The 14751-nt window shown below is 41.7% G+C and overlaps 1 long non-coding RNA gene across 1 annotated transcript; it reads left to right on the forward strand.

Moving 5' to 3' along the window:
* Positions 1-6723: 6723 nt before the first annotated feature.
* LOC135178490 (uncharacterized) lies at positions 6724-11357 on the forward strand. The gene is made up of 3 exons (XR_010303570.1): positions 6724-6962; positions 7971-8029; positions 10948-11357. It is a non-coding gene; the product is annotated as an uncharacterized LOC135178490 (long non-coding RNA).
* The last annotated feature ends 3394 nt before the right edge of the window (positions 11358-14751 follow it).

The following is a 14751-nucleotide window of genomic DNA, read 5'->3' on the forward strand; positions in this document are numbered from 1 at the left end:
TCAAAAAAAAAGACTGGATGAGGCACTTAGTGCCATGGTCTAGTTGATTGGACAGGGCTGGCTGCTAGGTTGGACTGGATGACCTTGGTGGTCTCTTCCAACCTGATTGATTCTATGATATGATTTATATCAATAAAAAATATAAAAGCAAGTGCTGTTACTTGCAATAGTTTTTCTCACCATAGTAAAAGTAAATTTACCCTGATTCCATGTTCTCTATAGGCTGGATGTTAGGAGGAAGATCTTCACAGAGAGAGTCGTTTGCCATTGGAATGGGCTGCCCAGGGAGGTGGTGGAGTCACTGTCCCTGGAGGTGTTCAAGACAAAACTGGATGAGGCACTTAGTGCCATGGTCTAGTTGACTGGCTAGGGCTGGGTGCTAGGTTGGCCTGGATGATCTTGGAGGTCTCTTCCAACCTGGTTGATTGTATGCTTGATAACTTTCTTAATCATTTGCTGTGGAATCTAGTTATCAAAAGTAGAAAAGAAAGTTTTCCTAATATATATGTTGATTTTGCATCATGCATTATTGCAGTCTGTATAAAATGTTCCACACGACCTTTGGCCACCAATATACATCATTAAAACAAAACTACAAAACCGAAGTGTAGTAGCAATTCAACAAAGCCCATTTTCTATTGTCTGTACTATTACTATGCTCCTTACTTTGAAGACTGAATAAAAATATCTCTTTGCTTACAAAGTTTTCTTTTCTCCATTATTTCCACCAATAATAGCCATGCCAGGTAATAAAATACACTACACTGTGGCAAATGCAATATGTTCTGTTTAGTTCTCAAAAACACTGGCCCCAAACGTTGAACAGCAAAAGTTTGGGTGATTTGCATTCATATGGAAAGAATAAACAGTTAAGAGATGTGAGTTGGTGGTGGAGTGGAGGGTGAAATTTAAGCAAAGTAAGACAGGCTACAGCAAAATGACATGTTTGAAATTGTGCAAGAAAATATAACTAGAAAGCATAAGAGTAGTCTCAGAGCATGAGACCCTGAAGGTCTGAGGCATCTGACCTTATAAAATATTGAGAATTGTGGTTTGATTAAATGCATAGCAGTACTAATCATCACAGGATGTTAGGGGTTGGAAGGGACCCAAGGAGATCAAGTCCAACCCCCCTGCAGAGCACAAATCACAGAGGAACGTATCCAGACAGGCCTTGAAAGTCTCCAAGGAAGCAGACTCTACAACCCCTCTGGGGAGTCTGTTCCACTGCTCTGTGACACTTACAGTAAAGAATTTCCCCCTTGTGTTGAGGTGGAACCTCCTGTGCCACAACTTACATCCATTGCTCCTTATCCTATCCCAGGGATCAAGTGAGCAGAGCCTGTAACCCTGCTCTTCGCCAGCTCTCTCAGGTGTTTATAAACATTTATTAAATCCCTTCTCAGTCTTCTTTTCTCCAGAATAAAAATCCCCAGGGCCCTCAGCCTTTCCTCATAAGGCAGTGTTTCAGTCCCCTAATCATCCTCGTAGCCCTCCCTGGACTGTCTCCAGCAGATCCCTGTCCCTCTTAAACTGGAGAGCCCAAAACTTAGTGCAGTACTCAAGATGAGGTCTCACCAGGGCAGAGTAGAGGGGAAGAAGAATCTCCCTTGATCTGCTGGACACACTCTTCTTAATACACCCCAAGATCACATTGGCCTTCTTGGCCACAAGGGCACATTGTTAACAGAAAAAGATAATCCAAATCTCTTTTCTTGTCCCTTTTTGTCCCTCTTATCAGGCTCTATCAGGTGACAACACTCAGACTGACAGAAGTTCTTATAGCAGCACTATTTCACTCTTTGTAATTTTGTGTTTTGTTTTGTGTTTTTTTTTCTTTTTTGTTTGTTTGGTTTTTAATTATTATGTTTTTTCTTTAGACTCTCCCAAAGTCTTAGGCTTGAGTTGGTGCTTCCAATATCATTATTCACATGCAAAACCCAATAAAATGAAATTATCAACATCACTTACAGAGCAAAGTAGTGTTCAAAAGGTGTCATCAGTCAGCCCCAGAAAATATATTCCAAGTTTCTCTGTCACTACTGGCACTAGCACATACTGGAGTCAGGTTTGACTTTTGGTTGCCAAGTGTCATTTTGGTGATTTGTATTTAATATATAAAGCAATGCAATCATTTTATAACTGAAGAAGAATTGTAGTAGTTGATAATTTTAGACCAGAAACTGCTGGAGAAGAGGAGGCTGAGGGGAGACCTTATTGCTCTCTCTGCAGCTTCCTGAAAAGAGGTCATAGTGAGGTGGACATTGGTCTCTTCTCTCTGGTATCAAGTGACAGAACAGGAGAAAGTAGCCTTAAGGTGCACCAAGGAAGGTTAGACTGGATATTAGGAAAAAAATGGAACAGGCTTCCCAAGGAAGTGGTGGAATCGCCATCCCTTGAGATGTTCATGCAATATATGGACATGACAGTTTGAGACACAGTTTAATGGTCAGAGTGGTGTTGGGTGGAAGACTCAACTGAATCTCAGAAGTCTTTTCTAACTGAAACAGTTCTATGATTAAATAAAGTTTAAAATGTGCTTTTTACACGCTACTGCTATTTAATAGGAAATAATGTATTTTTGCTTACTATATAAAGAATACATTTATATTTACTAAATAAATAATATATGCTTACTATATAAATAATACATCATCTATAATTATTTATTGGGAAAAATGTGCCATATTTAAGAAAAAAAAATAGGCTTTTAAAATATATTCTTGAACTAAAACTTATTTAACAATCCAGAGCTAAGAATAAATTGTGTCTTCCTTTTTTTTACAGTGCAAGCAAAACTGCCCCTGGAGCTCTGTGCCTGTTTCTATTCTCCTCAGTTTAAGAATAATTTCAGTGTATCATATAGAAAAGAATCACACTAAAACTTTAGAAGTTGAGGCTGAAGGAACTAATTGCAAGCAGTTAGCTACAATTCAATGAAGTTGTAGCTGCAAGGGTAGATTGAACAACATAGATGGAGAAAACAAATTTAAATACATTTGAATTTTCTTTCACTTGTGCCACAATTACAACACAATTCAGTATCTGGAAGATGAAATGCAGTAGATTCAACTGAAAGAGAAGTTTACTTTGAGATTAAAGTTGAACCACCTCATGGAAGGATGTCACACTATCTTTTGCAAAGGAAACTTTTAGCTGTGATTTTGTATTTTATGAAGAGGCTTTAAATCAAAAGCAGACTGGAATTTATCCTGTGAAGTCTAAAGATCTAGGATATTCAGAACAGAATACTAAATAAGCATCTCTTCCAGCTCTTTAATTAAGAGTATAAAGCCAAGGCTGATAAATACTAACAATTTATTGACAGCTAGTTGCATCTTTGATCCTCACTGAGTTCACTTTCTTGTGAAATGATACATGAAAGAGTGGCTATATCATCAGATTACTTCATTAGACATGGATTTTATGAGTGTATCACTTATAAATTCTGCCTTTTTAAAGACTCAGAAATGAGGAAAAGAAGTCAATCTGTCATCTCACCCCAGTGCTCAATACTGGGGTCAGTTCTCTTTCATATCATTATCAATGATCTGGATAAGGACATTGAGTGCTCCTTCAGTAAGTTTACAGATGACTCTAAGCTAGGAGGGAGCATTGAACTGCTGGAGGGTGAGAAGGTTCTACAGAGGGCTCTGGACAAGTTGGATTGGTGGCCCAGGCATAATTATATGAGATTTAACAAGGCAAACTGCTAGGTCCTGCTCTTGGGTCACAAAACTCCCATGAATGCTCTAGGACTGGGGCAAAGTGGCTGGAAACTGCCCAGCAGAAAAAGACCTGGGGGTGCTGATCAACAGCTGGTTGGACATGAGTCAGTATAGGCCTGTGCCTTGTGCCAACATTAGGAAATATCTTTATCATGAAGAAACAGTTCAGCTTCTGAGTTCCTGTAGTGTCACTATTTGTTCTCTGCCAAGAGTGAGTCAATGGTACCATTTCTGCTGTTGTTTCCAGCTTCTCTGAGTATTTGTGGGTTTTTGTTTGCTTGTTTGGTTTACCAAGGTCCTTTTAATAATGTATTTTACTTTGAGATCTGTGCAAGATCACTGGAACTATATAGACTCTTGCTAAAAAGGTTATATTATTCACAGGATTGCAGGACCACAGGATGTCAGGGGATGGAAGGGACCCAAAGAGATCATCGAGTCCATCCCTCCTCCCTGTCAGAGCAGGACCATAATCTAGCTCAGGTCACACAGGAACACATCCAGACTGGCCTTGAAAGTCTGCAGAGAAGGAGACTCCCCAAGCTCACTGGGGAGCCCTTATAGTAAAGAAGTTTCCCCTTGTGTTGAGGCGGAACCTCCTGTGCTGCAGCTTACATCCATTGCTTCTTGTCTTATCACAGGGAGCAAGTGTGAAGAGCCTGTCCCCTTCCTCCTGCCACCCAGCCCTCAGATATTTATAAACACTTACTGAATCCCCTCTCAGTCTTCTCTTCTCCAGACTAAAAAGTCCCAGGTCCTTCAGCCTCTCCTCATAAGGCAGCACTCCAGTACCCTAATCATCTTTGTAGTCCTATGCTGGACCCTCTCCAGCAGATCCCTGTCCCTCTTAAACTGAGGCACCCAACACTGAATGCAGTACTCAAGATTGGGTCTCACCATTATTTATTTTTAAAACTTTGCTAAATAAACTTGTCATTATATTAACAACATATAAGGATCACGCTGAAGACTCAGGAACACACAGCATGGTGGTCCAAGCCTACCAGCATAATGTAAGCAAATAATGTGTTTTTCTTTCCTCAAATCAGGCAAATAGTTCAACTCTGGTAATTTTGCAACTAAGCTCGACTTGCATCCTTATGAACTAATTTTCAGCTCAATGCTTTTGTTATTTATTCTTTCCTTTTATTGCTTCCGTCAGTCACATGATGAAATTCTACTTGATTTGCCTGTAGGCAAGTCCTATCTCCAATATAGAATCATAGAATCAGTCAGGGTTGGAAGGGACCACAAGGATCATCTAGTTCCAACCCCCCTGCCATGGGCAGGGACACCCTACCCTAGATCAGGCTGACCAGAGCCTCATCCAGCCTTGTGGATGCATTTCTTGCTGACAGAGGACATGATTTGATAAACATGAGTAACCTGTGCTGTGAAGAGTGTCCTTGAGCCTATCTTGGAGGCAAGAACTAAGGCGATGAAACAGCCGCCACGTCCAGCTGCAAGGGGGCAGGATCTGCTGGCTGCAGGAGGCTGGCCCCATAAATGTTTGCTTTAAGCCTTAACCTATCTGCGTCTCATGCATAGCCTTAACCTATCTGTGCCTTCCACATGTACCAATCTTAATTAAGCTAGCTGAATATGCCTCCTCTGAGTTTGGCATAAAAGACACTGTGTTGCCACAATAAAGGGAGGACGATTTAAACACATGGGTAGATGTCGTTACTCTGGCCGCCCGTTCACCAACACAGCCTAGCCTAAAACACCTGCAGGGATGTGGCCTCAACCACCTCCCTGGGCAACCCATTACAGAGTCTTACCACTCTCATGCTGAAGAACTTCCTCTTCACTTCCAGTCTGATATTGTAGGATAGAATCAACCAGGTTGGAAGAGACCTTCAAGATCATCCAGGCTAACCTAGCACCCAGCCCTAGCCAGTCAACTAGACCATGGCACTGAGTGCCTCATCCAGGCTTTTCTTCAACACTGCCAGGGATAATGACTCCACCACCTCCCTGGGCAGCCCATTCCAATGCCAATCACTCTCTCTGTGAAGAACTTCCTCCTAACACCCAGCCTATACCTCCCTTTGCACAACTTGAGACTGTGTCCCCTTGTTCTGTAGCTGGTTGCCTGGGAGAAGACACCAACCCCACCTGGCTACAGCCTCCCTTCAGGTAATTGTAGACAGCAAGGACATCCCCCCTGAGCCTCCTCATCTACAGGCTAAACACCCCCAGCTCCCTCAGCCTCTCCTCAGAGTTTGTGTTCCAGGCCCCTCACCAGCTTTGTCACCCTTCTCTGGACATGTTGCAGCACCTCAACATCTCTCTTGAATTGAGGAGCCCAGAACTGAGTTAAGGATAGTTAAGGTTGGAAGGAACCTTCACAATCATCTAGTTCATACCCCCTGCCATGGGAAGGGAAACTTTGCACTTGGTCAGATTACTCAAGGCCTCATCCAGCCTGGCCTTGAACACCTTCATGAAGAGGGCTTCCACAACCTCCCCGGGCAACCTGTTCCAACATCTGACTGCTTTCACTTGCAATCTGCGTATTTCAATAACTTTCTGTTTCGAGCAGGATTTTTGTTCTTGTTTTCTTTTTTTCTATTTTCTTTTTTGTTTCCTTTTGTTTAAATTTTAGGCAGTAACTTGCTCCTTTTCCCTGAAGACACTCTGAACCTGACTTCCAACGCATGATTTCTTAGCATTCAGTTAGGATCAGTGAAGCAGAAAATTATATGCTCAAGCAAATAAGAAAATCGTTCTAAAGAGAATGAAAAGAAGGAATTGTTGCTCTCTGGTTATAGCTATGAAATATGGTTTACCTGCCTTCTTTTTGGGTGGTTTTCTTTTTTCTTTGCAATTTATCAGACTTTTTGTAAATGCAAGGAGAGACTTCTGAATTACTCTCTAATGCACTATATATTCTAACCCTCAAAAATAATAATAAGAAGTCAGTGTATGATTGTTTCCACGCTGTAAAACCAGCTTTTAACAGCTTCTTGTATCTTCTTTTCTTTCAGAGATATTCTTCCAGAAGAAAAAGAAAATTTAGCAGCTTTATTAGGTTTAAATGCAGAAATTTTGCTGGAGAATAGCTGAGGTTACCTCTGTGAGTAGAGGACAGTTTCAACCTTCTCTACTGGTTCCATCACAGGGCACTGATAATTCCCTCAGCCAATCTGGTGGCACATCAATGAAAATCTATTAAGGAAAGGGTGTAAAACATGATGCAGCAGCTGTGCGAGAAAAGAGTGGGAAGAAAATGTGAGTAAAAGAGCCCTGAAGACACCCAGGGGAAGCTTGTAGTGTTCCAGGTGCCAGAGAACAGATCTGAGTTTCCTCTGAAGCTGATGGAGTGGATATTGCTGAAACAGATATCCACTGTGCAGCCCACAGAGGACCCCATCTTGGAGCAGGACTCACATTGGAGCACTTCACGAAGGACTCTATTACGAGAGAAGCTTCATGTGAAGCAAGGAAACAGCACTTACAAACTGACCACAACTCCCTAATTCCTACCTCTTCATGGCAACTAGTTGCTGAATGGTCACAGTACATAGGGGAAGGAAGCAAGCATGTGGATATCTACCTACCTACACAATGGCCTTCCAGCTGCTTCACTGCAGTCAGGCAGTTAAAGTTGGACAAAGCAGTCAGCTGTAGCTCCTTCCTAAAGCAGCTAATGTGTACTGAGTGCAGACAGCCAAGGAGTGGATGATGATTTTTTTTGTTGATGTAGAGGGAAAAAAATAACAGGGTAGCATTTTTTTGTGGTTTTTTTTTTTTTTTTTATGTTTTTGTTAGGATTGTTCTGGAAAATCACAGAACTACAACATTGTTTCGGTTGTAAAAGACCTTTAAGATCATTGAGTGCAACCTTTCTTTAATGATATCAAGTCTTGTGCTAAATCATGTCCCTCAACACCACGTCTCTGCTTCTTTTAAACACCCACAGGGATGGGAACTCAACCATGTCCTTGATGAGCCTCTTCCAGGGTTTGAGAACCCCTTTGATTAAGTAGTTTCTTCTAATATCTGACTTAAACCTCCCCTGTTGCATCTCGAGGCTATTTCATTTTGTTCTATCACCTGTTACTAGGGGAGAAGAGGTCAAAACTTAACCTCCTTTCAGGTAGTTGTAGATATTGATCAGTTCTTAGAATAATGGACACCTACATTTTTTTATGCTGTGGCTTGTCTCATTCCAGGACAAAGTGCAGACTTAGATGAACATTTAGTTAAACTCAGTGTAATTTTTATTATGTTTTGCAGCTGTTTAGGTTTTTTCTGGACTACTGCTGCAATCAGAGTAACAAAATGGAATAAATGAGGTTTGTAGTCTTAAGCTGCTTGGGCAATTAAGCTATATATAACGTGCCAGATGTTTTGTTTTTTAACAGAATTTATTTGTCATCTTATTGATTAGGTTTTCAGAGCTGCAAATTAACAGAAGAAAGCCAAAGCCAATTGATCAGCTCTTTACAACTAAGTGTAGCTGCTACATATAGGATCCATAAATTTTCCTACCTGATTTTTAGGGAGTGATGCTGTCCAAATCTAAATCATATGACATATATTAGACTAATATGCATATCTATAAAGAAGCTAACATAAGGTAATTAATCTTTTAGTTATGTCCCTGCAGTTCTATTAAAACCACAACTGAAGAGGACATTTCACCAGGTTCCATCTCAAAAAAAAAAAAAAATCATAGCATGGAGATAATAGCTGGAAGCTAATTCTAATATATTGAGTGAGATTCTTCTTTGAAAATCATCCAGTGAATATTTCCAAGGAAGTGGACATAAAAAAAATAAAAGTCGTTGTTTGGAGTTTACAGCTTGGTTTTAGTACTTGTTCCAATATCAGGAAGGGCTTAGTTATCACCTAATTACCTGAATATTAGGAAAAAATTATTTACTGCAAGAGAGGCCAAGCATTGGAAGAGACAGCCAGAGAAGCTGGTGGAGTCATCATTCTTGGAGGTGTTCAAAAAACATGTGGACAAGGCATGTAATGGTTTGGGTGTTACCCACCCCTCTACACTTGTGAAAATCACCCAAACTAGACAGAGCTGATCTGGAAATTGAATGAAGCTTTATATTTACAGTTTAGCACAGTATACAAGCAGATATTTACAATATATACAGCTATAGATAGAAATATCCAAGTTAAAAATTAATACAGAAACACAACAGCTCTCTCAGAAACCTGACTCCCCAGGAGGGGCTCCCAACCACCCTCCCACCTTCCTCCCCCTCCTCTATCTTACCCCAGACTTTGCCTTATTCTCAAGCTAGTTTGGAGGGTCAGCCAGGGGGATTAGGAAGCAGAAGGATTTGTTAGCAAGTTAGGGAGAGAACTGCCTACAGCCAGAGCCAGAGAGGGACTCTCTGATGTATATTTGTTATCTTGTTCTTATACATCTCAGCAAGCCTATAAGTGAAGTAGACATCACCATTGTTTCCTTTTCGCAGTCTAGAACAAGGCACTTGGGGATGTGGTTTAGTAGTCACTGCGGTATTGGGTTGACAGCAGGACTTGATGGTCTTAAAGGTATTTTCCAAACCTAATGGTCCCTAATTCTATGATATTCTAAATTGTGATAAAAGGAAATTGTGCAGGCTGATGATCTTCTGAAAGGCTCTCTCTCACACTCAGTATCTAATCATTGTGGGAGGAAGAGACCTTTGAGATCATGAAGTCTCCCAGAGCTCTCCACTGCTGAAAAGCTATTATCACTAAACCACATCCCTCCATGTGACATCCACATGTATCTTAAATGCCTCCAGGCATGGTGACTCCACCTCCTTGGACAGCCTATTCCAATGTTGTTTGTTTGTTTGTTTTGTTGTTGTTGTTGTCATTTGGGCTTTTTTGGGAGGTTTTTTTGTTTGGTGTTTTTTGTTTGGTTCTGTTGTTGCTTTAGGGATTCCTCCCCCCCCCCAGTTGTACCTTTCTTTGATTAAAATCAGAGTGATGAAATTGATTATTTAGTTCTAAAAGTCTAACTAAAAAACAGTTTGTAGCTGATTCAAAATTGAAATGGAAAAGATATTTGAGATATCTTCTACAGAGTTTCACTTATGTGAAGGTGAAGTAAAATAGTGATAGGTGTGTTATGAAGGGGAAATTCATTAATGCAAGATTATATTTTTCCCCAAATTAATATTGTTCATTAATTTGGTATTCAGAATTCTCACCACCCCCAACCACTAATTTGAATAATAATAATATTATGGTTCTTGCATGGTCATGGAAACATTTTACAGATAATAACCAGATCTAGTAATAACCAGCAAAACATATAAACATTAATTGAACTGAAAGAGAATATTCCTGCCGTCAAATGCTGCTTGCAGTCAATACACTGCTTTCCCACTAGATGGACTCACGGAGCTCTTTCTGCTTATTTCAGAAGGCAAAGGAGAATTACAAAGAGGGTCTCAAGTATTTACTCACAAAATTATTGTTACCCGACTTGCAGGGGCTAGCCACAGGCCCAGACAGTACTCAGATGCTTTCAGGGAACTCTGTCTTGTCAGCCTCTGAGACTTGATTCTTCCCAGGCTTCTGAGGAAAGGAGGCAGACAATCTCTGACCTTGTCTCCTGGCTGCTCTGGATGATCTGTGTATGTCCAGGACTTCTAGTCTTAGCAGGAAACTTTCAGGTGCAGGCAGAATGTCTTGTGATGTGCAGTCTCAGCACGATGTCATGCTGGCTATGCAGGCCGATTGGAGGCATTTAGAGTCTGTTCCTGGTAAACTCATGGCAGTGGAGTTTCCAGGCAAACAATAAGGCAGTAAGCAATGGCAGCAGGCATGAATAGCATGGCAGAGCACACCAGAGCATGTAGTTTACCTGAGTATCTCTTTTATCAATGTAGGCCAAGATTAATTGCCCCTTGGACACAGAATAGTCACTCAGAATGGCAGTTAGCCAAACCTTACCATATTAGGCAAAGCCATAGGCTTGCTTTACCCAATTTGGGAAAAGCACAGGCCTTGCACAAGGCAGGTACAATCTAAGTGTGTGTACCTTGTTTACCACAGGACCAAGACAAGTCTGAGCAGGTCAGATTCCTTAGGCTTAGCAGCTCCAGGTTCTTTTGTCTTATTTCCTGTGCTTGTTTCTCTAGTTGATCAGAAAAACATGCCTGGGTAAGCCAGGACATGTATTAAGCCTATTTTGGGCCCATCAGGCCTGCCACGACAAGGTGTAATACTATGTTTTCTACTTTTCTTTCAGACATCTCTGAACCAGAGGAAGGTTTCATCTTAGAATGAAACAGGTGCTTGTATTCACATTAAAAAAGAAAAAAAAAAAAAGGGGAGAAAAAAAAAATTTGTTTGTTTGTGTTGGCCCAGAAGCTGAGGTCATGGAAAAGTATTAAACTGTAGACTTAGAGACATCAGATCTGAAGAGAATAGACTACTCCTGTCAAAGACATCTTTGGTTATATCTGCAGAGATAAAAGGCAAGCGACTAATCATCACAGTTCATTGTCTGAGTTCATTTTTCTTTTTAACTATTAGAAGATGAGCTGCACAGCACAAAAATAATATCAGAGATGAAGGTCAGTTGGAATATTATTGCACAAACATTTACAAAGAAAACAGCTCCAATGTGCTTTAAAAAAAAAAAAAAGTAAAAATCAAAGAGGCTTTTATACATCCTCTAATAAAAGATGCCCAAGTGCTGTTAGTAGCAGATTTAAAGTGACTTTTGCTTGTGGTGATTAAACCCAGCAGGCGTGCTTGTTTTACAAACAATATCTCACTCCTTTTGTGTGCAACTCATGGAGACACATAATGCAGTTGCTATCATGGACAAAGAAAGGAAGGAGCTTTAGTATTGTTCAGATAACAGATCCCATTTAGGAGATGGTTTTAATGGAAGGTTTTCATCCAACTGACCAAACATATTAGAGTGAAATCCCAGACTGCTGTTAGCTGTGGTTCTCTTCCAGATTTGAGACATTCCAGTGGTAATACTGCATTAGATTAGTGCACATGTTTTCCTTTCTTTTTTCTTTTTTTCTTTCCTTTTTTTTTTCTTTTTTAAATAATAAAAGAGAGTAGATATTGAGGAAATAGTTCTTAGAATATTAGAGACATATAATCTTTAAGGTTGGAAAATACCTCAAAGACTATCAACTCCAACCGTCAACCCAATACCACGTGGCACTTGGTGCCATGGTCTAGCCTTGAGCTCTGTGGTGAAGGGTTGGACTTGATGATCTGTGAGGTCTCTTCCAATCCTGATAATACTGTGATACTGTGAAACTGTGATGTCCCAAAGTGCCATGTGCAGGTTTTTTTAACACCTCCAGGGATGGTGATTCCATCATCTCCCTGGGCAGCCTATTACAACGCCTGGGCATCCTCTCAGTCAGTAAATGTTTCCTAACATCCAATCTAAAACTTCTGTGGTCATTTACCACATTTACCTTCATTCTATCACCTGATATTAGGAAGAAGAGACTGACTCACCACCTCACTCTAGCCTCATTGCAGAGAACAATGAGTTCTCCCTTCATCTTCCTTTTCTCCAGAATAAAGACTCCAGTTCTCTCATCTGTTCCTCACCAGACCTTTTCTCTAGTCTCTTCACCATCCTCATTGCCCTCCTTTGGACACATTTAAGCACATCAATGCTGTCTTTGCCATTTACTGTCCTGGGCTTTTGCCTTATATAAGGCTTGTTTTGCTTGAGTGTAGACCAGATATTTCATATCCAATATAGGTATTACAGAATTTGTCTGGCAGATCATGGTTTTTTTTTCATTTCAGACCAGAAATGTATGCTGTAAAACAGAAGCATATGTCTTCAGTGGAGATTTGTCTTTCATGTGTACAACTTGCATCAGGAGAAGTGTGGCCAGCAGGTCGAGGGAGGTGATTCTCCCCCTCTACTCCACTCTGGTGAGACCCCACCTGGAGTACTGCATCCAGTTCTGGAGCCCCCATTACAAGAAGGATGTGGATGTACTGAAGCATGTCCAGAGAAGGTCCACTGGGATGCTCAGAGTGCTGGAGCAACTCTGCTATGAGGACAGATTTAAAGTGTTGGGGCTGTTCACTCTGGAAAAGAGGAGGCTCCCAGGTAACCTTCTTGTGGCCTTTCAGTATCTGAAGGGGGCCTACAAAAAAGCTGGGGAAGGACTTCTCAGGATATCAGGGAGTGACAGGACTAGGGGGAATGGAGCAAAGCTGGAGATGGGTAGGTTCAGGCTGGAGGTGGGGAGAAAATTCTTCATCATGAGAGTGGTGAGAGGTAGGAATGGGCTGCCCAGGGAGGTGATTGAGGCCCCATCCCTGGAGGTGTTTAAGGCCAGGCTGGATGGGGCTCTGGCCAGCCTAATCTAGGGTAGGGTGTCCCTGCCCATGGCAGCGGGTTTGGAAGTAGATGATCCTTGTGGTCTCTTCCAACCCTGACTGATTCTATGATACTGTGTAAAATAGTGTAATTTAATTATTAAAACATATGCTAAATGATCTAACTCAGACTTTAAAAGTAGAACACTAGAACAGTGGAGCACAGGAGGAGGTAATGCTGGAAGTGCATTGGAAGAGGTTAGTTGTAGAGCAGACTGGATGGGGCTCTGAGGAATGTCCCTGCTTACTGCAGGGCGGTTGGACTAGATGACCTTTAAAGGGGACTTCCATCCCAAAGCATCCTATGAGCCTATGATATTCTGCAACCTGCTTCTTGAAATGCATGTATGCTAACACAATTTTTATTGTTCAGAGCAGGGATTTGTGTCTATTGCAGGACTTTAGTCTCTTAGCTGCCACGCTTGTGCTGGTCTGTTTCAGTGGTGCTGTGTGTTTACTCTGTAGTTTCGTGGAGAAAGGAAATTAGATTGTTAATTCAGATTCTGCATTTGACTCTTTTACTGCTATGCACTAATTCCATTAACACACTCATTGAGAAGCTTGGTGCCAGGATGAATACCAAGCATGAATGAAAGATAGTTCTGCAGTTCATTAAAGAGGTGATCAGAAAGCAGACTGCGTGGTAGGCAACAACAGAGAGACACGAAGTAAACAAATAATGTTTGTCTTGGCAGAGGGTTAGCTGATACTGCAGTCTTTATGCAGTCTTTCCAACTCACTGTGATAAAATTTGCTTTTAGATCTCAGAACAGTCAAGGCTATACTTAGAAAACTTGTAAGGCAAAAAGAAAAAAAGGCAAGCAGTTTGAGGGAGGTTCTCTTCCCTTTCTACTCTGCCTGGTAAGGCCCTATCTGGAGTACTGGGTGCACTTCTGGGCTCCCCAGTTCAAAAGACATGAAATGGCTTGAGAGGACATAGCAAAGGGCTTAAAAAGATGATTAGGGGACTAGAATATGTCTTATGAAGAAAAGCTGAGGGACTTAGGGCTTTTTAACTTAGAGAAGACTAAGAGTGTCTCTAACTAGTGCTTACCAATATTTAAAGGGTGGGTGTCAGAAGGATGGGGCCAGTCTTTTTAGAGTGGTGCCCTGTGACAACACACTCAGTATCACAGTATCACAGTATCACCAAGGTTGGAAGAGACCTCACAGATCATCAAGTCCAACCCTTTACCACAGAGCTCAAGGCTGGACCATGGCACCAAGTGCCACATCCAACCTTGCCTTGAACAGCTCCAGGGACGGCGACTCCACCACCTCCCCAGGCAGCCCATTCCAGTGTCCAATGACTCTCTCAGTGAAGAACTTTCTCCTCATCTCAAGCCTAAATCTCCCCTGGCGTAGCCTGAGGCTGTGTCCTCTTGTTCTGGTGCTGGCCACCTGAGAGAAGAAAGCAACCTCCTCCTGGCCACAACCACCCCTCAGGTAGTTGCAGACAGCAATAAGGTCACCCCTGAGCCTCCTCTTCTCCAGGCTAACCAATCCCAGCTCCCTCAGCCTCTCCTCGTAGGGCTGTGCTCAAGGCCTCTCCCCAGCCTCATTGCCCTTCTCTGGACACGCTCAAGCATCTCAATGTCCCTCCTAAACTGGGGGGCCCAGAACTGAACACAGTACTCAAGGTGTGGCTCATGTATTGAACACAAACCTGAATACA

Source organism: Pogoniulus pusillus, chromosome 9 (genome assembly GCF_015220805.1).
Source record: "Pogoniulus pusillus isolate bPogPus1 chromosome 9, bPogPus1.pri, whole genome shotgun sequence".
Classification (NCBI taxonomy): domain Eukaryota; kingdom Metazoa; phylum Chordata; class Aves; order Piciformes; family Lybiidae; genus Pogoniulus; species Pogoniulus pusillus.